General features: G+C 50.7%; 2 long non-coding RNA genes across 2 annotated transcripts; one reads left to right on the forward strand and one right to left on the reverse strand.

Moving 5' to 3' along the window:
- Window positions 1–14,331: 14,331 nt before the first annotated feature.
- LOC129632599 (uncharacterized) lies at window positions 14,332–17,318 on the reverse strand. Its single transcript, XR_008704598.1, has 3 exons — window positions 17,174–17,318; window positions 14,635–16,857; window positions 14,332–14,476 (listed from the first exon to the last, which is right to left on the reverse strand). It is a non-coding gene; the product is annotated as an uncharacterized LOC129632599 (long non-coding RNA).
- Window positions 17,319–17,653: 335 nt separating this feature from the next.
- Window positions 17,654–22,571, forward strand: LOC129632600 (uncharacterized). The gene is made up of 3 exons (XR_008704599.1): window positions 17,654–17,880; window positions 18,376–18,463; window positions 20,985–22,571. It is a non-coding gene; the product is annotated as an uncharacterized LOC129632600 (long non-coding RNA).
- The last annotated feature ends 37 nt before the right edge of the window (window positions 22,572–22,608 follow it).

Consider the following 22,608-nt stretch of genomic DNA (forward strand, 5'->3'; position numbering starts at 1 on the left):
GTGATACCTGAATGATGAGCTGGAGCAAACCAAGAAAAGATTTGGGGACGAGTTGTCCAAGTGGCAAGAAAGGCAAGTGCAAAGGCCCTGAGGCAGGAACAAGGTCGGCAAAGCCACTGTCTTAGGAGGTGGCAGGTGGCTAACGTTGAGTGAAGGGGGGTGGTGGGAGAAGGGATCCAGAAGTGGGGGGACGGATCACATAGGGCGACGGATCACATAGGGCCTCCTAGGCCTTCATAAGGAATGTGTGTTCTAGCCAAAGTGAGATGGGATCCATTGGAGGAGCCACAAGGGAAGGAATAGTATGGTCTGATGGCTTACAGTTCAAGGAGCTGGAATTTCATGGAGAAAGAGGGAGGAAAAATGATAGACATATAAGGGGTATAGGAGGGAAGGCTGCTCCATTGACAGCCGCAAACCCAAGGTCAGAGCAAGGAGGTGAGGGCATGGAGCAGGGTGCCCATGATGATGGAAGCAGGTGGAAGGATATGGGACTGGGAGGACTAGGGATAGGTTGCCTGAGGGCGGCGGGGAGCCGCGGAGGGGGTCTCTGTGTAGGCTGATGCAAGACTCCGCCGCTAGGTGGCGCTGGAGGCAAACAGGGAGGTGTTTGCTAGGCTGAGGCCGCAGAGGTCGTCCCAGGGAAGGGCAGAGGCTGCAAGGGCAAGAGAGCTGGTTTGAGCCCTAGGGCCTCTACAACTGGAACCCCTGCTTTTCTTCATCCATAACATAGACCCCCAGGGACATATAAAACTGCTCTGCCCACCACATGGGGGCTATCAAGCTCAAAATCATGCCTCCCCGAAGGTGGCAAACATGCCCCTGGACGGGTGTGCAGAACTAATCTAGAGGGCCTGTCCCACTGATAATCTTAGTAACAGTGTTATTTTTCAATATACTAGATAAGTGCATTTTTCCACTTAAATAGGGATATGAATTTCCCTTTTGAAATACTTTTAACTTAAAAAATTCCATTTAAAAGGTTAAGTAAATAATAGTCTAAAGCCTGTGCAGAGAAGACAGAAATCATGGCAGTTGAATGATGGAGGCCAGGAAACACTAAAAGCTTTGTGACATATAGCCCATGAAAAAAAAAATGTTTTTAAGAAAAAAAAAATTTTTTTTAATATTTAAAAAAATATTAAAAAAAAAGAAAAGACTTGAATCCCAGCACATGCGTTTGTCTGTATTGGGCGGCTCCCACGGGTGCATCTGGGAGGAGGATGTAGCTGGGGGTGGTATCAGCCTGCGTGTAGGTGGCTGGGGTGTTCACAGCCACGTGCACATGCACACATGGTTATTTCCATGTGCCAGCAGATTGATTTATCTGGGTGGGTGTGCGGGTACAGGTGTGCAGATGTGTGCACATCGAGTTAAAGTTGCGGCACTGGGCTGGGCCGGAAGCCTGGGGCTGGCTGGTCACCAGCCACCAGAGGGCAGCAGGTAGCCGGGCAGGGCCTTCGTCAGGACAGGTCCCCTCTGTCTGGCACGTGAGGTCCTCTGAAGTCCCTCTCTGCCGAGTCCCCACGTCCCCTGATAGCCCCACTGGCCCTGGCAGAGGCTTTCTGAAAGACCCAGGACTCAGAAAGGAGAGCTGTTGTGGGTGGTGTGGGACTCGTGGGGTCACGGGGGAAGGGACCCAGCTGGCCTGTGTCCCTGAGTGGCTGGCACCCGATTTCTGGGGACACAGCTGGCTCTTCTGCAGTCTGGGCTCTGGGTCTCTTTCAGGGGTGCTCTGTAGCTGTCTCTCCTATTTTCAGCCCCAGGCTTGTTCAGCTACTGCTTAACTCTTGGGCTCACCCCTGGCTTTGTGGGGAGTAGGTCATTCTGAGGCTTCCACGTGGGCATCACAGGGGCCACTGGACCCTAGAGCCCTGCAGCTCTGCCCTGCATCCAGGGCCACCACCCTCACAGGAAGAGCAGCCCAGGTCAGCCCAGTGGTGGCAGTGACTAACACAAATCCCCCGTCCTCCTCACAGTCCTTCTGTCCACAGATATGTCGTGAGGTCCTACTATGTGCTGGGCACAGCTGCAGAGACTCACCTCCTAGGGATGGGCAGCTTCCTCCCTGCCAGCCCTGAGGACTGAGGCCTCGCTGGACCAGAGTGTATTCATGCCCAGCAGCTTTCCTCTCAGCCTGGCGAGGAGGAGGAGGAGCCATGATGAGAAAACAGCCGACTGTGGGCCAGGCAAGCAGTACCGCCTCTAATTCTCCCACCAACTCTAGGAGGTAGGTGCAATGTGCCCATTTTATGGTTGAAGAAACTGAGGCTCTGAGAGGGTGAGTGATTTACCCAAGTTGCACAATGATGAGTAGCCCACCCTGGGACCCACACTCAAGTAGTTTGCTCGCGTTCAGAAGTTCCGTTTCTTTAGACATCCCTGTAGACAGACTTTGTGATGGAATATGAAAGAGCGAGTCATTCTCCCAGGACTCAAGAGTGACTGTCTCCCCCGTCCTTGCCCTCGCCCCCACCGCAGGTGACCAAGTTAACAATCTCGTGTGTGTCCTTCCAAATAATCCCATGTGGACCTACATATATCCATACATAATCAAGGTCTGGGGCTGTCATTATGTCTGGTTTATAGACACTTTTCTCCCTCAATGACACTGTGACAAACAGGAAAACCCCTGCCCCCTTCTCCCCCCCAAAAATATTCCCGTCCTAACCCCGGGCTGACTTTTTGCACGGACACAATCAGCACGACGCATGATTCCATTTATACAGAAGGCCCAGAGCACACCTGTGCTTCCAGGGGCTGGGGGGCAACTGCGTATTGGGTGTGTTGCTAAAAATGGTCCGCAATGTGATATTTGCAAACCTAACGCTGTGATGATTCTGAACATCCTTGAACTGTACATTTCAAAATGGTACATTTTAAGGTATATGTGTTTTATAGGATAAAAACAAGGAGAATTAAGTGAGATCATGCAAAAAAGCATATAACTCAAAAATATAGCTGGTATTATGGTGATTATTAAGAGTTTAAGATGCAGGATTCTAAGTTTGAAGGGCTAGATTTTTCCAATTGAAATATAGTTGACTTAAAATGCTGTGTGAGTTCAGGTGTACAGCAAAGTGATTCAGTTAACTTTACATATATGTGTATTACATATATGTGTATATTGACATATATTATTTTTCAGATTCTTTTCCTTTATATGTTATTACAAAATATTGAGTATAGTTCCCTGTGCTATACAGTAGGTCCTTGTTGTTTATTATTATTTTTTTATTTATTTTTGGCTGTGCTGGGTCTTCATTGCTATGCATAGGCTTTCTCTAGTTGCAGTGAGTGGGGGCTACTCTTCATTGGGGTGCCTGGATTTCTCATTGTGGTGCCTTCTCTTGTTCAAGAGCACAGACTCAGTAGTTGTGGCACAGGCTTAGGTGCTCCATGGCAACATGGAATCTTCCTGAACCAGGGATCAACCCATGTCCTTTGCATTGGCAGGCAGATTCTTAACCAGTGGGCCATCAGGAAAGTCCTATTTTATATGTCTTAGTCATTCAGTCGTGTCCAACTCTTTACGACCCCATGGACTGTAGCCCACCAGCTCCTCTGTCCATGTGGATTCTCCAGGCAAAAATACTGGAGTGGGTAGCCTATCCCTTCTCCAGGGGATCTTCCCAACCCAGGAATCGAACCGGGGTATCCTGCATTGCAGGTAGATAATCAGCTGAGCAACCAGGGAAGCCCATTCTATATATATAGTACTGTGAGTAGTCAGTCAATTCATTCGCTCAGTCATGTTCAACTCTGGGACCCCATGGACTGCAGCATGCCAGGCTTCCCTGTCCGTCACCAGCTCCCGGAGCTTGCTCAAACTCATGTCCATAGAGTCAGTGATGCCATCCAACCATCTCATCCTCTGATGTCCCCTTCTCCTCCAGCCTTCAATCTTTCCTAGCATCAGGGTCTTTTCTAAGGAGTCAGTTCTTCGCATCAGGTGACCAAAAATGTGTGAATCCCAAATTCCTAATTTAATCCCTCTCCTTCAAAGACCGATTTTTTTTTTTTTTTTTTGGCTTTGGTTTTGGTGTTGGTTGGTCGGTTCCATTTGTTTTATTTTGCTTTCTCATCTGTTATCTCCGGGCCTCTCACGCTCCCCTACCAGGCCCCTCAGCAGCCGGCTGCCCTAGAGGTGGGCACGCCTCTCTCTCCTGCAGGCACAGCCTCAGCTGTCACCACCCAGGCTGGCGGTCACTGCCCTCCACCCACCCCAGGAACGGAAAATGAGCATCAGCCAGAACAATAGCACACCAGGAAGTCTTCCCTTCCTGGGAAATGGAGCCAATTAATGCAGCTCCCCAGGCCCAGCCATGTTTGGGGTGCTGGGGTGTCCTGGGCAAAATCTCTGCCCTCTGACCCTGCTCTGGTGAGGCTGGTGGGCACACGACTGCTCATCATACTCTCACGGTGACTGTGGGTATGTACCCCCAAGGGCCTGATGCCCAAGGGAGAGAGATAGGCTTCCCCTGGCTGGGCCTTGGGAATCAGTGAGAAGGGGGCCGGGCAAGCCCTCCCTTTAGGGACAGGGTCCTGTCACATCCTTGCAGCCCTGGCTCCCTGCCTGAGGACTCTGAGAAGGAGGAATTGGTCATTTGGTCTCAAGTGCGAAGGGGAATTCTTGGTCCCAGCTGTGATTAAAACACTGTGTTATAGGGTTTTTTTTTTTGAAAACATATTCATGTGACTCAGAATTCAAAAGGCATGGAATTCCCCTACCCCCTTCTCCCAGCCACCCAGTTCCTCCCAGAGGCAGCCCATGTTTTTAGCATCTTGTGCACCCACCCAGTGGTAATTTGTGCCTATCAAGCGAAAGCCAATATACAGGGGTCCTTATAGGGTCCACCATCTTTATCTCCATGGCTGCAAAGGGCGACAGTCATCCCTCCCCCATTTGACAGATGAGGAAACTGAGATTCAGAGAGAGCCAGTGACCAATCCATGGTGACACCGAGTGAATCGGGGGCCAGCTGGACCCCCTCTCTGACTCCCGATGTGTGCTCCTACCCCACCCCCACTCAGTGCTTGGGAACTTGTAAAAGCCCTGTGAAAAGAATACAGGCCTTACTGTTTAAGTCCTGCCTCTGATGTCCATCTGTTTGAACATCTAGAATATGTTATTGTACCTCTCTGAGCTCAGATCCCTTGCCTATAAAATGGAGATATTTGATAGCTCCTTACAGGTTTATCATAAGAACTGAATAATGTAAAGCATGTAAAGACCTCAGCACAGCACCTGTCTTTTCTACTCTCTTCAACAAGAGAGCAGAACATTTGTTGCAGGCCTACTATGTGCCGAGCACCTACTATGTGCAGATCCAGGGCAGCCACAGGCCTGGCTCAGGGAGCTCACAGCCTAGCAGAGCCATAATAAGAGCTCAGGATATGCAGGTGTTATTATCCAGCAAATAGTCACCTCTCCTCCTGGTTCTGCGAAGTGGGGGTGAGACAGCTGTACCCAAGTCTCCCCCGGAGTCTGTATCTCCCAGCGGAACGTGGAACTGTGAGAGGAGTGGCCAGCATCTTGTTCCCCACCCTCTGTGTCCCTGCCAGGGCTCACAGTGGTGACCAGATGCTCAGCACATATTTGAGGAATGAATGTGCCGAGGAAAAAAGACCTGGGAGAGGAAAGCCCATTCCCCCAACACAAACACTAAGATTGCTCTGGGATGGGGGGATGAACAAGTGATGTGATCTCCTTTTCTATGACTTTTAGACTATTCAGACAGCCATTTTATGTTTTCTATGTGTATTTATTTATTTGGCTGCACTGGATCTTAGCTGTGGCATTCAGGGTCTTCGATCTTTGATCTTTGCAGCATGCAGGATCTTTAGCTGTGCCGTGTGAACTCTTAGTTGAGGCATGTGGGATCTAGTTCCCTGACCAGAGGTCAAACACACACCCCCTGCATTGGGAGCACAGAATCTTAGCCACTGAACCACCAGAGAAGCCCCTATATTTATAAAATTAATGTGATTAATATTGAAAAGTTAAATGGCACAAGAGCTTATCCATGCTGAACGCTGTTATGTGTCCAGTGACTGGTGCAGGTGAGAATTCAGAAGGGGAGGGGCTGGCAAGGACGAGGCACCCGGGAAGGCGTCCTATAGAGGGTGGTCATGGAGACTGAGACGTTGGCACGAGGAGCCCCGATTGTTGTCAGCCTGGCTCCTGTTGCTATCGAGGATGTGCGGTTAAGCTCAGTGGGGCAGAACGCCCTTCTCTCAGTGTGTCCCGGGCCTCCTGTCCTCGCGGGACCTAGACATCCCAGACTTTCCGAGCTGCAACTGCGAGGTGCCAGGTGAGTGCCAGCACCTCCCTCCATGTGTTCACGGGCCCATAGAGCTGCTGGCGGTGGAGGCTGGGGGCACTGGGATGATGGGTGTGCTGCCAGGCCTGGCTGTGGCAGGTATTCACTCAAAACATTCAGACTTGTTCCCTTCCTATCTCTTAATCCTCTGGAAGCCAAGGACATGGGAACCCAACTGGCAGGAGTGGTCCAGACACCCCCCAAAACCTGATTCCAGGCTACTCTAATGGCAAAGAGAACTTGAAGGGTGGTACCCTTCAAGGCAAGGGGATGGGGGTCCACTCTAGGACAGCGCCTGCCCCAGAAACAGGCTGTCGGTGATGGAGGAGGTTTGGGAATCTCCAAGGTGGGCAGGTCAGCGGGGGTGAAGCAAGAGCCCGGGGTGGAGAGGCCTTCCCACTGGCTGCTGTGTGGCCTTGAGCCGCGTGCCTCCCATCTCTGGGCCTCAGCTTCTTGCAGAATTCAATAAGGGAGGCTAAATACCGTGGTCTCTAAAGCAGAATACCGAAGTGTGAGACACGTACCTCTCGGGGGATGCAAGAGAATGCCATCCGATACACAGATACAGCATTAAATACCCTATATTCCAAATCACAGTCTTTCCTGGTGACTCAGATGGTTAAAAATCCTCCTGGCAATGCAGGAGACCCAGTTTTGATCCCTGGATCAGGAAGATCCCCTGGAGAAGGAAATGGCAACCCACTCCAGTAATTTTGCCTGGGAAATCCGATGGGCAGAGGAGGCTGGCGGGCTACAGCCCATGAGGTCACAAGAGTCAGACACGACTTAGCGACTCAACAACACATTCCAACTACAGTGAGGAAAAAGGTCTCAGTGCTAGAGTATCTTGAAAACCCACGAAGCTGTCTCACTTTTTCAACTGTTTTAATTTACATCCAATAGCATGCTTCAAAGCTAGAGTCATTGTCAAGCAAGAGTATCTGGCAAGAATTAAATATCTTTATTGTCATTATATGTTGACCTCTTTGCAAATAAGAGATAAAGTTTATTTTTACATACATTTAAGTAAAAAAGAATGGATTAAAAAAAAAGTATTAAGCAATTATCCTTGGACTGCAAGGAGATCAAACCAGTCAATCCTAAAGGAAATCAACCCTGAATCATTGGAAGGACTGGTGCTGAAGCTGAAGCTCCTATACTTTGGTCACCTGATGCAAAAAGCCAGCTCATTGGAAAAGACCCTGATGCTGGGAAAGACTGAGGGCAGGAGGAGAAGGGGACGAGAGAGGATGAGATGGTTGGATGGCATCCCTGACTCAATGGGCATGAGTTTGAGTAAACTCAGGGAGATGGTGAAGGACAGGGAAGTCTGGTGTGCTGCAGTCCATGGGGTCGCGAAGAGTCAGACATGACTGAGCAAGTGAACAGCCACAGCAGTTATCCAGGTACAAGGGAGATGGGAGACGTAGTGCAGATGGGGAAATGAGCAGAAGCCTCTGAACCTGAGAGGAGGTCAAGCGGCTCGGCTTCAGAAGCGCATCACGTCCCATGGCGTTATGTGGACACCAACTCCAGGTGGGTCTGCCTGCTCCTGCCGCCCTCCTTCCCCCAGCTCTGCTGTGCAGTGTCCGCACCTGCCCAAAGGCACTTTGCAGGTGGGCATCATGTGCCGAGTTGGCAAGCCTGCTTTCTTGGGATGTAAGTGCCACTACCATTGCTCTGTGCTTGCGTCTGCCTGTCCACCCATCTGTCTGTCCATCCAGGGCTCCTCTGGGGGGCACCCACTGAGAAGGAGACTCCGGGCTTCAAGGCAGGGGCTGCCACACTGTAGCCTAGAGAGAGGACAGCCCTCTTTCTCCTGACCTCACTTTCAAGTCAAGCTCTTTGGTGAGAAGGTACCCTAGGGGCTGTAAACAGCCAGATGTGGGAGTTTGTGTTTGCCCAGAACCCAGGGTTTTGCTTCCAGTGAAGTTTGGAGCAGGGCCAAGTGGAGGGTCAGGTTAGGGGGTGAAGGTTAGGAGGTCAGTGTGTATTTGGTAGGATCAGGTGTTGGCATGAGCCCAAGCTGGAGAGGCTCTGTCACTGACTGCTGTGTGACCTTGGTCAGCTCCCCTACCTTCTCTGGGCCTCAACGTCTTGCTCAAAACAATAAAGGCATAAGGAGGCTAAATGCAATAATCTCTAAAGTTTGCGTCCCAAGACTATAGATTGACTTTGAACTTCGGGCAGGGAGTGTCCCAGCGGAGGGACAGGTGAGGCTGGACTCAGTGCGTGGTTGATTCAGAGGCTGCATTTGACTAGGATCATGGGGTTCCAGTGTGTTGGATCCTGAAGCTAGGGTATGACCAGGATCTCTGGCCAGGGTCAGAGGTCAGGGCTCTCTCTACGTGCCCTGAGCATAGCCATCTAACTTAGGCCAGAGAGGGGCCCAGTCCAAACCCTCATCCCAGAGAGGCTGAGCCATGGCCAAGAACTCCCTGTAACCCCTCTCCACTGCCCTCCCTTCTCATGAACGAGGAGACCACCAAGGGGGTCCAGACAGCCTCCAGCAAGCCAGCTGCCCAGATATCAAGGGCAAAGGGCCATGACAACCCTTGGCCAAGTCAGGTAAGGTCTGCACAAGTGAATCAGACCTGGCGTGTGCACAGTTGGGGGTTGGTGGGGTGAAGCCTGAGACTAGCCCCCAGCCCCCAGAGAGGAAGGGTAGTCAGGAGAACTCAGGCTTCCCCACCCGACTTGGGGGCAGAAGCTTGGAATTGCAACCCCTACCCCCACCTAGCTTTTTCAACCTATTCACCACCCCCTCCCCCCAAGTACCCCTAATGTGGATATATTGTAGTGTATTGATCTCTCCAACAGACCCAATAAGATTCAGACCTTAGAAAGACCCTTTCTCTCGCCTACAGACAGGGTCTTTTGGGGGTAGCAGGAGGCAGGGTTGTGAGATCTCTTGGCAAAATGAGTCTCCTAGATTTACCTGGGCTGAGGGTGCACTCTGGGCCAGGCGCCTTTACAAACAATGCCTCCTTTTATCTTCAGCGCATCCCACTGCTGGCCCTGCTTACTGAACAAGGAAACAGGAGCTCAGAGAGGCTAAGCAGCTCGGAGGTCACACAGCAAGGCTGGCAGTGGCAGGTTTGGATTCTAACCCAGGTCTGAGCACTAGACTTGGCCCCTGGAACACAATACATCCACCTTCTGGGCCCCTCAGGCTACACGGGAGCTTGGGTCCACGTCTGTGTGTATGAGGCCTCAGGGGGTGGGGAAGATACTATTCTGAGGCCTTAGCTTTGTCCTAAAACTAACCCCGCCCCTCCCATGCCAAAAACAGGCTCAACAAAAGTGGATTCGGAAAATCAGCACCTGGATAACCAGGAGCTGGAATCGGTGTGATCCTTTTACTACCACTAGGGGGCGCTGGCGATGCTGAATGCCTCTGTGTCTTTTGTGAGGAAAGCACCTGCCACCAGCAGTTGGAGAGGGGGTGGGTGTCCCAGACCTAGTGGGGAGGGGGATCCAGCGGGGCTGCCCCAGCCCCTCATTCTCTGTGTGACCTCGGGCTTCAGTTTCCCTTCTGCAAAAGGAGGATAAAGGCATCCTAGACCTACAGCACAAAGAGTGAGAGCTGGCAAAGTTGTCCACAGATGTTAAGAGATATTACCCGGAATAAATCACAAGCAATTCAATAAGGCCAGACATCCACAGAATAAATTTCGTTAATATGCAACTTAGCCAAAGTAAACATGGGTGGAGCAGAGCTTACATGTAATTAACCATGATTGATATTAGGTGAAGCTGCACTCAGCTCCGGGAGGACAGGACGGGGCTTGGCCCACTGCATCCCTGAGCAGCGCAGGATGGCAGAGTGGAGAGGTGACAAAGACACCCACTGGCCTCGTCCCAGACCCCATGACACCCTTCCTTTTTTCTCTTTGTTCTCCCAGCATCCAGAGCAGCCACCTCCCATCGCCAGCAGCCAGGTAGAGCTGGTGGAAGACAAGTCCATGGGTGTCTCCATTCAGAACATGTCTGTGATCTTCAAGGGGTCTCTAGGTGCCGGGGGGTAAGCTTTCCCAGGCTGACCACAGCTCCCTGGCCCTCTCTGGGCTGAGGGCAGAATGAAGGTCCCTGGCTCTTTGTACGCTGAGTTAATCAGTCTATAGATTTTGAAATCGACTCCTCTGTTGACCAACACACAACTGAATATGTGTCCTACTCCCTCTGTGAAGGCAGGGAGGCTGGACTCCATGGCCGCTGTGTGGCTCTGACATTAGCGATTGGTTATGGTTAGGCTATGGCAAGTGGCTTCCCCTCAGGGCTGCAGCCCGGCAGGCTGTGTGACCTTGGGCACTCCTCCTAACCTCACTGAATCTCAGTTTTCTCATCTGTAAGATGCGAGTGATAATAGCAACCGGCCCATATGGTGGTTGTGAGATTTGAGTGAAAAAACTGTGTAAAATTCTTAAGATTACACTCGGCTCAGCTGGTCCCTATTATTACTACTGCTGTGACCACCCTGGTACCCCCAGCATGAGCACTCAAGTATTTTTCACGCAGCAGTAAACATCGCGTGAAAGCTAAGAAGGAAGAAAGCGGTTTGGAGATCTAGGACTCCTCCACCTTTCCTAGGGTCACTTCCCTTCCTTCCCATGCAGCCTTGGGTTAAGGGGGATGGATCTCCCACAAGGCCTTCAGGATTGAAGGCGGGAGGAGAAGGGGACGACAGAGGATGAGATGGTTGGATGGCATCACCGACTCAATGGACATGAGTTTGAGTAAACTCCAGGAGTTGGTGATGGACAGGGAGGCCTGGTGTGCTGCAGTCCAAGGGGTCGCAAAGAGTTGGACATGACTGAGCGTCTGAACTGAACTGAACCGACAAGGCTGTGCAGTGAAGAAAAAACTACTCAGGACTCAGTTTCTCATCTGCCCAACAGCGACATCCCTAGGCCATTGAGAGGAACTCAGAACCTGGGCCAGATGGTGCAGTGGTAAAGAACCCACCTGCCAGCGCAGGAGGTGCAAGAGGTGCGGTTAAGATCCCTGCGTCGGCAAGCTCTCCTGGAGTAGGAAATGACAACTTGCTCCAGTATTCTCACCTGGAAAATTCCAAGGACAAGCTACAGTCCGTGGGGTCACAGAGAGTCTGACAGAACTGAGCAACTGAGCACCAAGACAGGAGGAGAAGGTGATCTGAGAGGTAGGAAGCACTATGTCCCAACCCTAATACAAATACAAGTCAATGTTTGCAGAACTTGCTACTAATCAGCGACTTGACTTAGATTAACTGTGGAATCCTCACAATCACCCAGCAAAGAAGATGCTGCCAACACCCCCATTTTATGGCTGAAGAAACTAAAATTCAGAGAGTCAAGGGGGACTCCCCCATCCTGAGCTGAAAAGCAGAAGAGCATAATTTGAGCCTGAACCATCTAAATATTCCAAGTCCCTGTTCCTACTACATCGTGACTGCTCCCACACAAAATCTCTATGGCCAGGCTGAGGGATGTGCCTGGCTCATTGGACCCTGGGCACATAGTAGGTGCCCATGAACAGAAGCAATAAAAATTATTCAAATCACATCTTCTTCATCCACTCAACAGTCGATTGGCAGTTAACCTCTTCCATATCTTGGCTGTTGCAAATAACACCGCAGTGAACATGGGGGTGCATATTTTTTTGAATTAGTGTTTTTGTTTTCTTTGGAAAAAATACCCAGAGATGGAATTGCTGGGTCATATGGTAGTTCTACTTTTAACTTTAGAGGAATCTCCATACTGTTTTCCATAGTGGAGAAGCGGACGACAGAGGCTAGGATGGTTGGATGGTGTCACTGACTCAATGGTCATGAGTTTGAACAAGCTCCAGAGTCAGTGACGGACAGGGAAGCCTGGCGTGCTGCAGTCCATGGGGTCGCAAAGAGTCGGACACGGCTGGCCGCTGAACTGAACTGAACTATGTCAATTTACATTCCCACCACACTGTGCAAGGGTTCTCTTTTCTCCACATCCTCTTGAGTTCATTTCCAAATTTTCGTTTTTCAAATCCATCCATCCTTGCCTCTCCCCGTGGAGTCCTATGATTTCATGTGGCGCTCTCTCTTTAATCATTGAAAAGTTAGTTCCTGTGTGGCGTCTTCCAGGTTGCTCTATTATATCAGAGCCTTGGGGTGCTAATCCTCTTATTAACTGTGTTTGCTAGTTCTCTCTTGGGGTGAATGGTTTCCTTTGTTTGTGAAATTTATTTTCTTAGAAGTTCACCTTTAGTGGAATTTGGTTTTTCTGTGGACAGACTCTGCTCCCTGAATCACCTACATTTCCTTGGAGAATAATTTTGCACTTTGACCTGCCAGGGACCCCCAAGGTTACATCATTCATTCATTCCTGTCTTTGTAGGTCCATTTCTCAGCTCAGGAAGTCCTGCACCATGCTGGTAATACACATGCATACACGCTTCAGAAAGGCATGTGCATGGGCTCAGGTTCTCAATTTGTCCCCGCTCAGACCCACCCCAAACTTCCTGTAGCTTGCTTTGATGGATGAAGTCATTTGGTCTCCGCTTCACCAATAGGAAGTATTTTCACTCCCCATCTTGCCTCACTTCTCTCCCTCAGACAGTGTTAAAACCCCAACCCAGTTTGCTCTCAAACCCACAACCTGATGCTCATCTCTTTGGGTCATCTTAATTACAGCTTTAGCTCTCATTTCCCTCTTCATCTTTAGTATCTGGGATTGTCCCTTTCTTTTGTTTGAGCTCAGCTGTGTATTAAATAAAACCTTTTGTTGCCAGGTACCGACTGGTTTGGGATTTCCCTGGTGGTCCAGTGGCTAAGACTTCACCTTCCAGTAAAGGGGCACAGGTTCCATGGTTTTATTTAATATACAGCTGCGTTCAAACAAAAGAAAGGGATAATCACAGATACTAAAGATAAAGAGGTCAGGGAACTAAGATCCCACATTCCTCCTGGGGAAAAAAAAACAAAACACCATACAAAACAGAAGCAATATTGTAACAAATTCAATTGTTTCTTAGTCACTAAGTCGTTCTTTGCAACCCCATGGACTGTAGCCCACCAGACTCCTCTGTCCATGGGATTCTCCAGGCAAGAATACTGGTGTGTTGCCTTGCCCTCCTCCAGGGGATCTTCCCAACTCAGGGATCAAATCCAGGTCCCCTACATTGCAGGTGGATTCTTTACTGTCTGAGCCACTTAAAAAAAAAAGTACCTATTGGTTCAATTTTTTGATGGGGAGAGATCTCCCTGAGCCCAGACTGACAGTCTGCAGATCACAGGTCCTGCCCACCTGCCCAGGTCACCTTGGGCCACACATCCCAGTCCCTGGCCACCTACCCATCCCGTGCATTGGCCCTGTTCCCCCCACAGGGCTTTTGCACATGCTGTTCCCCCCAGTCCAGAAGTCCTCTCCCTCTTCCTTGCTGCATCTGATTTTGCTTCTCCTTGGAGAAGGCCTCCCCACACCCTAACTAGGTGAGGTTTTCTCTCTAAGACTCCCGAACCACAGCCTGGTGCATCTGTCATTTAAGACACTCCTCAGGGGCCATTTTACATTTAGGTCTGGGATTATCTGAGAAACCTTGAGCCTCCTGAAGGAAGAGACCAAGTGTATTGAGATCTGCATTGTCCCCCACCTCTTCTCCCAGGAATGAAGCATGGTTACCAAGTCATGAATATTGTTACACAAAAGCAATGGCAGCATCTTTTGGAGAGTAACCATGCGCAATTCCTTCTCTTTATGTGGATTTCCTCATTTAATCTTTGCCACAACCCTTGGAGGTAGCTAATATTATCATCCCCATTTTACAGATGAAGAAGGCGAGGCCCAGGAGGCCTTTTCCTAGACGAGAGAGGCGGACAAGGCAAGGGATTACTTCCCTATCACACAGGCGAGAAAACCAAGGGCCAAAGAGAGTAAGAGGGTGCCCACATCACTGGCAAATTAGCCACGGGGTGACCTGGGCCCCAGGCATTGCTCAGCAGCTTCCTTTTTTCTCAGCCTGGGAACGCTGGGTCGGCTTCATCCCTTCCGTCTCCAGAGGCAGATGACCACAGTGGTTCTGATGGGCCCCCATCCGGGCCATGGGACCCCCTCTGAGTCTCCCTCTACTTTTCCACAGCATCCTGTCAAACCTGCCCAGGTAACTGTCTTCAGACTCCAGATGCTCAAGCTCTCCTATGAGAACAAGAGTATCATGGTTCCACCATGATTGTGTAAGTCCCCTCCCGACACCCAGGCAGGCAACTTTTTGTGGCTTTCACTTCAGGAAAGTTGAGGTGGGTGGGTAGAGATAGAGGGAGGCGGGGAGGCTGGAGGATGGGAATTCCACTCACACAGATGGGCCTCTGAAACCTCCAAGTTCTTCTCACTGCCCCTGCTGTGACTGGTTGTGTTTCTAAAACATGGCTGTCCTCTTGATCATCAAAATCGTGCAAGTTATGGATGGGGTACCCCTGGCAGGGGATGGGAGAGGAGTTGACAGTTTTAGTAATATTAGATTTCTTAAGCTGAGTGGTAGGGCAGGGGTGTTTGTAACACAGATCCCCAAACCGCTGCCCGTCTCTATTAGGGCCACATGGCTTTCCAAATCCAGAATTCTGTGGATTTTAGAAGGTAGTACAGGGTGCGTGCACACTAGGTACATTACAGGGCACGCCCATGGGATCACGGGGGCGCCCTGCAGTCAAGCCCACTGATATTTCTCGGCATATGAATGATCACATGAAGCAAGATAAGTACTGTGTTAATATCATTAACAGCCTTCCATCCAAGCGGTCACGTTTGCTGACAAAATGTAAAAAAATCTTGCAGCCTTCAGAGCTTGTTTGATTTTGTCTTGTAAGTGGGATTGACAGTCTTAGTGGTGGCAAGTGAGGTCTGTCATCCTCACTGCAGCATGAAGCAGGTTTTAGTTGCGGCATGCACTGGTCTAGTGCCCTGACCAGGGATTGAACCCAGGCCCTCTCCATTCAGAGCACAGAGTCTTAGCCACTGGACCACCAGGAAGTCCCTTCAATATCTCTTCATGCACGAAAAGAACAGCCAACTGTAATGTAGGCACATGGTGGAAAATAGAGAAAAGCACAAAGAAAGAAACTCACCCTGCTCATTCACGGCCATCACCCATTTGCCATAACTAAGAGATCAATGTGGGTTCGTTGCTATTAACCACATTCCAGACTTTGAATTTCACAAGTTTTTTCACTGATATACTTTTTCTGTCCTAGGACCCAATCCAGGTTAACACATTGCCTTTAGGTTTTTTTTAAAAAAATCTTTAAAAAATTTATATTATTTACTTTTTTTTTTAATCTGAAAAGTTCAGAGTCCTCTAACAACCAGCTATAAACCCCGTCTCCCGGAATGCCCCCCTTCTTTCCTCCGCCCTACTTTTCTCAGAGCCCCCTCTTATTTCTGGCTCCTGAGGACTTCCCTTCTTGCATTTGAGTCTGACTAGGGACATCATGCTTTTTAGGAATCTGTTAACCAAGACTTGGGCGTGCTGGAGTGCTTCCAGAAATCAGTTTGAAGCAGCTCTTCAGGGGCAGAGAGAGTGCCAAGCAGATGTGTCCTGGCCAGGGAAGAGCAGTTCCAGGACCAGGGTGGGGGTGGGGGGGGGGCCTGCAGGGGGAGGAGTCCCAGGGTGGCTGAGGGAGGGGTTGTTTTCTGGGAGGTGGGTAAAGGACTTGCAAATCAGGCCAGGAGTTAGGTCGAGATCACGCCAAGGAGACTTAAGGCCAGAAGAAAGCAGTAGCACCACAGAGATGGCTGTGGCGTGGGGTGTGGAAGGCGTTCCTTGGTTTGCCACTGTGCAGAATGGCTGGACTGGGGAGGCATCAGCCTGAACCTTTGTTAAAATGATAAGAGGAGTGGCCCTCAAGGGTCCTTCATTGCACACAGGGAGCTCCAGAGGCCGAGAACCAGGACGCTTGTTCAAGGTCACGTGTCACATTCATATCAGAGTGCGTGACTGTGGCCCCAGCATTTTTATGTAAGTATGGATGGGTTTCCAACGATAGCTGTTTCGTTCTTACTCTGGGCCAGGCCCACATAGTTCCTGACTTCATGAATCATAAAGCTTAGAGGGCATGGACAGTGATAGATAATACCTAACTAGCCAAACAAAAGACTATGTAACCACTCATTGTGCCTGGAGCTATGAATTAAAGCCAGGTGGTCAGAGAAGGGGCTTATACAACTCATAACCCCAAATTAGGAGGTTATTTGAAAGTTATCTAGTGCTATGGGTCTTGGACTTTGGCCTACATCAGAATCAACTGCAGGGGTGGTTAAAACAGATTCCTGGGCTCATTCTCAGTTTCTAACTTGGTGGGCCTAGCGTGGAGCCTAGGGTCTGCATCGCCAACAAGTTCTCTCCCAGGTGGTGCTAATGCTGCTGGTTGAGGGGCCATGCTTGGTCTCCGGAGTATAAAAACGTAGTTAGATCCACGGCCAGCAGATGACGTATCACTTGGCTTTGCTGATGGTTTCATTTCAGAGGTGGAGGAAGTGAGCCATGCGGGAAAGTCCTGGTACCCGTTCAAACCTGAAAGAAGCTGTTGAGAATGTGGATAAGTGAGAATTCAGGAGAGGAAGAGCCACGTGATCCCCCAGCTGCAGGTCCTGGGGAACTCCCTTCCATTTTCAGATGACTGATGCTAGGCTGACCCCAAGAGTCCCTGGGGCCCACTGCTCCGCACACCTCTCCCATCACTCAGTATGGAGAGTCAAGGGTCCTGGGCTTGTGGGTTGCTGTCTGCTCTGAGGAGGGCCCCCTCTCACAGTGAACCTGGTTTCTTCCCCTCTACCCCCACTGCCCTGGAGATGTATCTATTGGGCTGCTGTCTGCAGGCCTCTGAGCCTTGTAGTTACCCAGCCTTAAGACCAAAGAAGAGCCAGGAAACAGCAACAGAAACATCAATGGTTTATTAGACAGGAGATCTTAAGCAGGAGGTCCTGGAGCGACTGGCTATGGTAGACAGAATGGGGCAGAAGGGGAGGAGGAGGCTACTATTTATAGAATAACTAACATCATGTGGGGCTCATCAGTTACCAGGGAAACCAGCAGCTAGGGCGTGTCCCTCACCACCCTTCAGGTTAAGGACCACGACTATCTGAACCACTTCGAGGGCAGGTGTTTCCCTTTAATAAACTAGCAGGTGGAGCCATTCTGACCTCAGGATTAGAACAATCAATCCCTAACCCGGGGGGCCCCAGGGCAAAGGTATTCCTGTGAGTTGGGGGTAGGTGAAGCAGAGAGTCGTCGAGCGGGGGAGGGGGTGGGGTGGGGTGGTGGTGGTGTACAAAGAGCAAGTGAACTTGTAGAGTAGCCTGATCAGACACCATCCCTACCATCCACGCCTCCTACTCCAGGAAGGAGATTTTCTTAAACCTCTTGGATTCTGCAGTGGGGTGAGTGGTTGACTCAGCAAATCCCACCCTTGTCCCTCTGATGTCAAGAATATTGGTGGGGAAATGCAGTTCCTTTCCTCCAGGACTTGTGACCTGACTTCTGGCAAGGGAGAAGACTCCAGAGTCGTGATTGGGAGGAAGAGGCACCATGAACGATGGAAGCAGGGGTGAGGGGAGGTGGGGGTTGGGAGGGCATAAACCGGAAGGGCCCGCCCTAGCAAAGGCCTAGCAGCCAGCATGGCAAATCCCTTGAGAGTGCTCAAAAAGTCTCTCTGCAGAGTGCCCTAAATATAGACAGAAGCACTTGGAATAATTCCTAGAGTTTCTTTTCTGGGGGATGGGAGCACAGGGCCAAATTTGCATCTCTCTCCTTTTTTTAAAGTATACTTTTAAAAATCATTGTGATTTAAAAATTTTTTTTAATTTATTTTTGGTTGTGCTGGGTCTTCGTTGCTATGCTGGCTTTTCTCTAGCTGCAGTGAGTGGGGCCTACTCCCTGGTAGCGGTGCGTGGGCTTCTCATTGCGGTGGTTTCTCCTGTTGTGGCTCCCGGGCTCTAGAGCACAGGCGCAATTGTGGTGGCACGTGGGCTTTGTTGCCCTGAGGCATATGGGATCTTCCCAGATCTTGGATGGAACCTATCTATGTCTCCTGCGTTGGCAGGCGGATTCTATACCACTGAGCAACCAGGAAAGCCCTGCATCTCTTTTTGACTTCAGGATTAAACTGACTTTTTTCCACATTGACCAAGGTAGGTGGTCTTGGCAGACCTGGAGAAATAAGCCCCAAAGTATCTCATGTCTTAAAAAAAAAAAACAAAGGGCCCTGATGTCTGTCTGCAACAGGATCAGATGATCCTTCCCTAATCTCACGGCCCTTCTGCCTGTGTTTGTGTTGGGAAGACAATGAGATTGGAGAAATGGGATCCTGGTGATGTCAATTAAAGGGGTAGGGAGGGCAGGAGAGCTCCCTTGGCCTTGGATCCCCTCTGTGGATGGGACGATAGTCCCAGCACATATACGCCCCCACCCCAGGGCCTAGGAGGGACCACTTGGGAGATGTACCACTTGGGGGGTGGGGGACAGGAAGAGAGGATGGGTTAGGATGTAGTTTTTCATGGACATGTGGATGAATGCCCTGCAGGCCATGGGGCCGTCTGTCCCATGGGTCACTTTGTGCCCGGGGAGGTTCACCGTGGGCCTGTGACCTGCGGAGCAGTGTTGAGTCTGCCCAGAACTTCCTGTGGATGAGCATCACCACTATGGGTGCCCTGTGAGGTCGTGTCTCCAACGTGTGGTCTAGAGGAGGGTTTGGGGACACATGCCTGAGAGCAAGGCTCTTGCTCACCTTCTAGACTCTTCCCAGACAGAGCTGCAAGTGCCCCTGACTCTCAGTCATCGAAGCTTAGTGGTCCTGGGTCCCCACTCTCAAGGTGCCATTCCCCGCAGGTGGCAATGCACACCCACAACCCGGCCAGAGCACGGACCCTGGCTCCTGGTTCAGTGGAGAATATCGTGTCTGGCTCAACCCATCTTTTTTTTTTTTTTGGTTGTGCTGGGTCTTCGCTGCTGTGTGCCGGCTCTCTCTAGTTGCAGTGAGCCGGGGCTACTCTCCAGCTGCGGTGCTCAGACTTCTCACTGTGGTGGCTTCTCTTGTGGAGGGGGCTCTAGAGTGCTGGCCCAGCAGCTGCGGCACTCAGGCTTTAGTTGCCCGCGGCATGTGAGACCTTCCTGGACTAGGGATCAAACCTGTGTCCCCTGCATTGGCAGGCGGATTCGAATCCACTGGACCACCAAGGAAGTCCACACAGGCCTTGCAATGGCACTTCAAGTGGCAGCAAGAGCCCTGGGCTGGGAGGCTGAGGCTTGGTTCCTGCCCAGCCCTGGGCCTCATTTTCCCTTCCTGTAAAATGAGAGTGTTAGACCTGATGATCCCCAAGTTCCCTTTTGATGCTGACCTTGTAAGATATTTGTCCACATGACATGACTCTAATGGCGGAATCTCAGGCACCGTTACTGGGGTGAGCAGGAGGTATTTTGGAGAAGGCCCTGCCTAGCGCGTTCTGCTGCCTTCCCCACAGGACAAGTTGAGCTGGCCCTGCAGTCTTTTTGAATATCTGCCTGTGCATATGGCTTTGGTAGAGAGGAAGGGAGCGGGAGCTAGAATTGCCCTGGCTGGGTTTCCCAGCCTCCTCCTTGGTCAGCAGAGAGCATCTCTCAGACAATCTCTCTTCTCTCCGCCTTTGACCCCCTTCCCCAGCTACCAGCAGAAGTCCCATTTCCTGACCTGCTTCCTGCATGAGCTGTCATTCATTTCTGTCCCATGTGGTTCCAGTGGTGGGCAGGAAATATGGGACTGTGGGGGCTTCAGACTCAGACGACAGCAGGGAGGGTAAGGGGATGTCACCAAGGTCCAGTTTCTCATGGAAGAGGGGGAGGGTGGAGCCTCTAAAAAGCAAATCAGACTTTAACATGGAAGAGAAACTCTGATGAGCCCCAGCCAGACCACTTTATGATGCTCAAAGCATATGTCTTCTTCCCACCTCAGGCTAGAATACAAGAGGTTTCTTTCTGCCATCTCAGTCTTGGGAGGTACCAGGCTCCCGAGAAGCTGTGTGAAGAAAATCCCTCACTGCCACATTGGCCGAATGGAATTGGGAAATGGCACAGGAATACACTGGCATGTGCAAAGTTCCTGGGGTAGAAGGGAACACGAAAGAGTTAAGAACCTGAAAGGTGGTCGATGTAGCAGGGAGGAGAGGGAGAGAGGGGAGGCATGGGTCCACGCTGTGAAGGTGCAGAGGGGGCCTGGCCTTTACTTTGATGAACAGGAGAGATGGCCAGGGGGCAAGGGCCAGAGTGGAACTTGGCAGAGGGACACTACTTAGAGTTTGGGAAGATTTGAGGGGATGGCACCATCTTCTGAGCCAGGTTCTTTCCTCCTCTCTCCCCTCCAAATGCTCTCTTGGGCCTGTTTCTCTTCTCTTGGGGTCCAAAGCAAGGTCTGACCCAGTAAGCTGACCAGGAGCGCTCATGCAGGCTGGCAGGCAGGGCTCCTGGCAGAGGAGTCAATGTGGTTTCACCAGTTCCCAAGTCCTGAGTCCAACATGGAAATTACAGGCCTTGGGATGTAAGCCTTTGTGGGTAGTGACACCAGTTGGGAGACTCACTCTACCTGAGACAGCACTCCTGAGGGGTTGGGAAGCCCAGGCCCCCACATTGATGCCCCAAGGACAGTATGAGGATAACCAGGCAGCTTCTTCCCCAAAACAGAAACTTTCACCATCACAAGTGCCAGAGAGCTTGCTTGGAGCCCTGCCTCATGTGGACCACAGCCCAGCCAGGACCCCACAAGGCCCCGGGGCTTATTTCTACTCCAGAAAAGTGCAGCCCCTCAGCTTCTTTCACCATCCTGGGAGAGCATCTCTGCACAAGACATGCAGTTAGCATCTCATCACTGTGGTTAGCAGGACATGTGGAGTCCCAGAGCTTACCAGAACAGCGCCAACCTGCTGGACACCTTTCCCAACTCCTGCCCCTTCCCTCCAAGCCCAGAGACTCAGACCTAGGCTTACATCAAAAGACTGGGAAGTCCCCCAGCACAGCTGGGGGCATCTGCTGCTTCCTCCAGGGAGGAAACAAGGGCTGCCCAAGGCCAGGTCCTGTGGACGCACATCCTGCCACCTGGGCTGCTGACCCAGGAGAGGTTAGGGCCCTTATGTGGGACCGGCCTTGGGCAATGGGGAATGCAGGGGGAAGGCTTGGTCTTCAAATCTACATCCAAATACCAGTATCTTGAAATAGTAGTTTGGAGTTCCTCTGCCTCAGTTCCCTCATCTGTTAAATGGGATGATGATAATACTTTCCACACAGTGGTCTGGTAAGGACTGAGTTCGTTTGGAGGGACTAACATGGTGGCCAAGAGCAGGGGTTCTGGAGCGCCCCTGCTTGGGTCCAAACCCTAGCTTCTTCTCTGCTAGCTGTGTAATCTCGACATGTTACCTCCCCGTTTCCTCACCTGTAAAAATGGAGATAAAAAGGCTGCCATGAGGATTAAAGGGGCAAGCATAAATACTTAGAGTAGGTACAGGTGCTCACAAATGTCAGGTATTGGTTTTACTCCATGGAAACGGTACTTGGCACACAAGCTAAATGGTACTTGCCCAGTAAATGTAGGCTCCACCCTCTGGTCCCCTTGATTGTTGCATCTTGTGTTTCCTACCCCCAAATTCAAACACACAAGGTTCCCTTTGATCTCCCATCTGTAAAATTTTATTACCTTGTTCATACTCAAGTGTAAATGACTGGTAGTCATTTAATTTATACCAGAGGAGCAGTCAAACCTTCAGCCAAAAGAACAATGTGCTGATGGTGGATTCTCAGGCCACCAGCCAGGCTGAGGGTAGGGGGCACTTGGGAAGGTAGCTCACCCAGAGTCCTTCAGTGATAACCTTATCAGCCAGCCAGTTATCTCGAGAGTAGAAAGGATATCAGGCCCAAGACCCAGCTCTGCTTCTAAGTGCTGTGTGACTTTCAACAACTCACTGACCTCTCTGAATTTCAGCTTCCTCATCTGCTTAATGGGATTACTTTTCTGCCTTTCTCAAGGGGCTGTTTTATTTATTATATTTTATTTTCAAGGGGCTGTTTTAAATTAAATGCACCTGAAAATGGCCTGCATTTGTCTCTCCAGATTGTGGTTATCTGTCCATGCGTCCGTCCGCTCTCCCCAGCCTGGGCAGGGAGCAGGTGTTCTGTGAACACGAGCGGTACTGAAGTGCGCATCCTGATCTTGGGACATAACCCCATCCATGCACCCAGTCACAGCCCACATGCACTTTCTCTTCCATCTCCCACCATGCCCTGCAGTGACCCGGGGAAGCTGGGAATACCCCAT

The sequence above is a fragment of the Bubalus kerabau genome, chromosome 17, assembly GCF_029407905.1.
Source record: "Bubalus kerabau isolate K-KA32 ecotype Philippines breed swamp buffalo chromosome 17, PCC_UOA_SB_1v2, whole genome shotgun sequence".
NCBI classification, from domain to species: domain Eukaryota; kingdom Metazoa; phylum Chordata; class Mammalia; order Artiodactyla; family Bovidae; genus Bubalus; species Bubalus kerabau.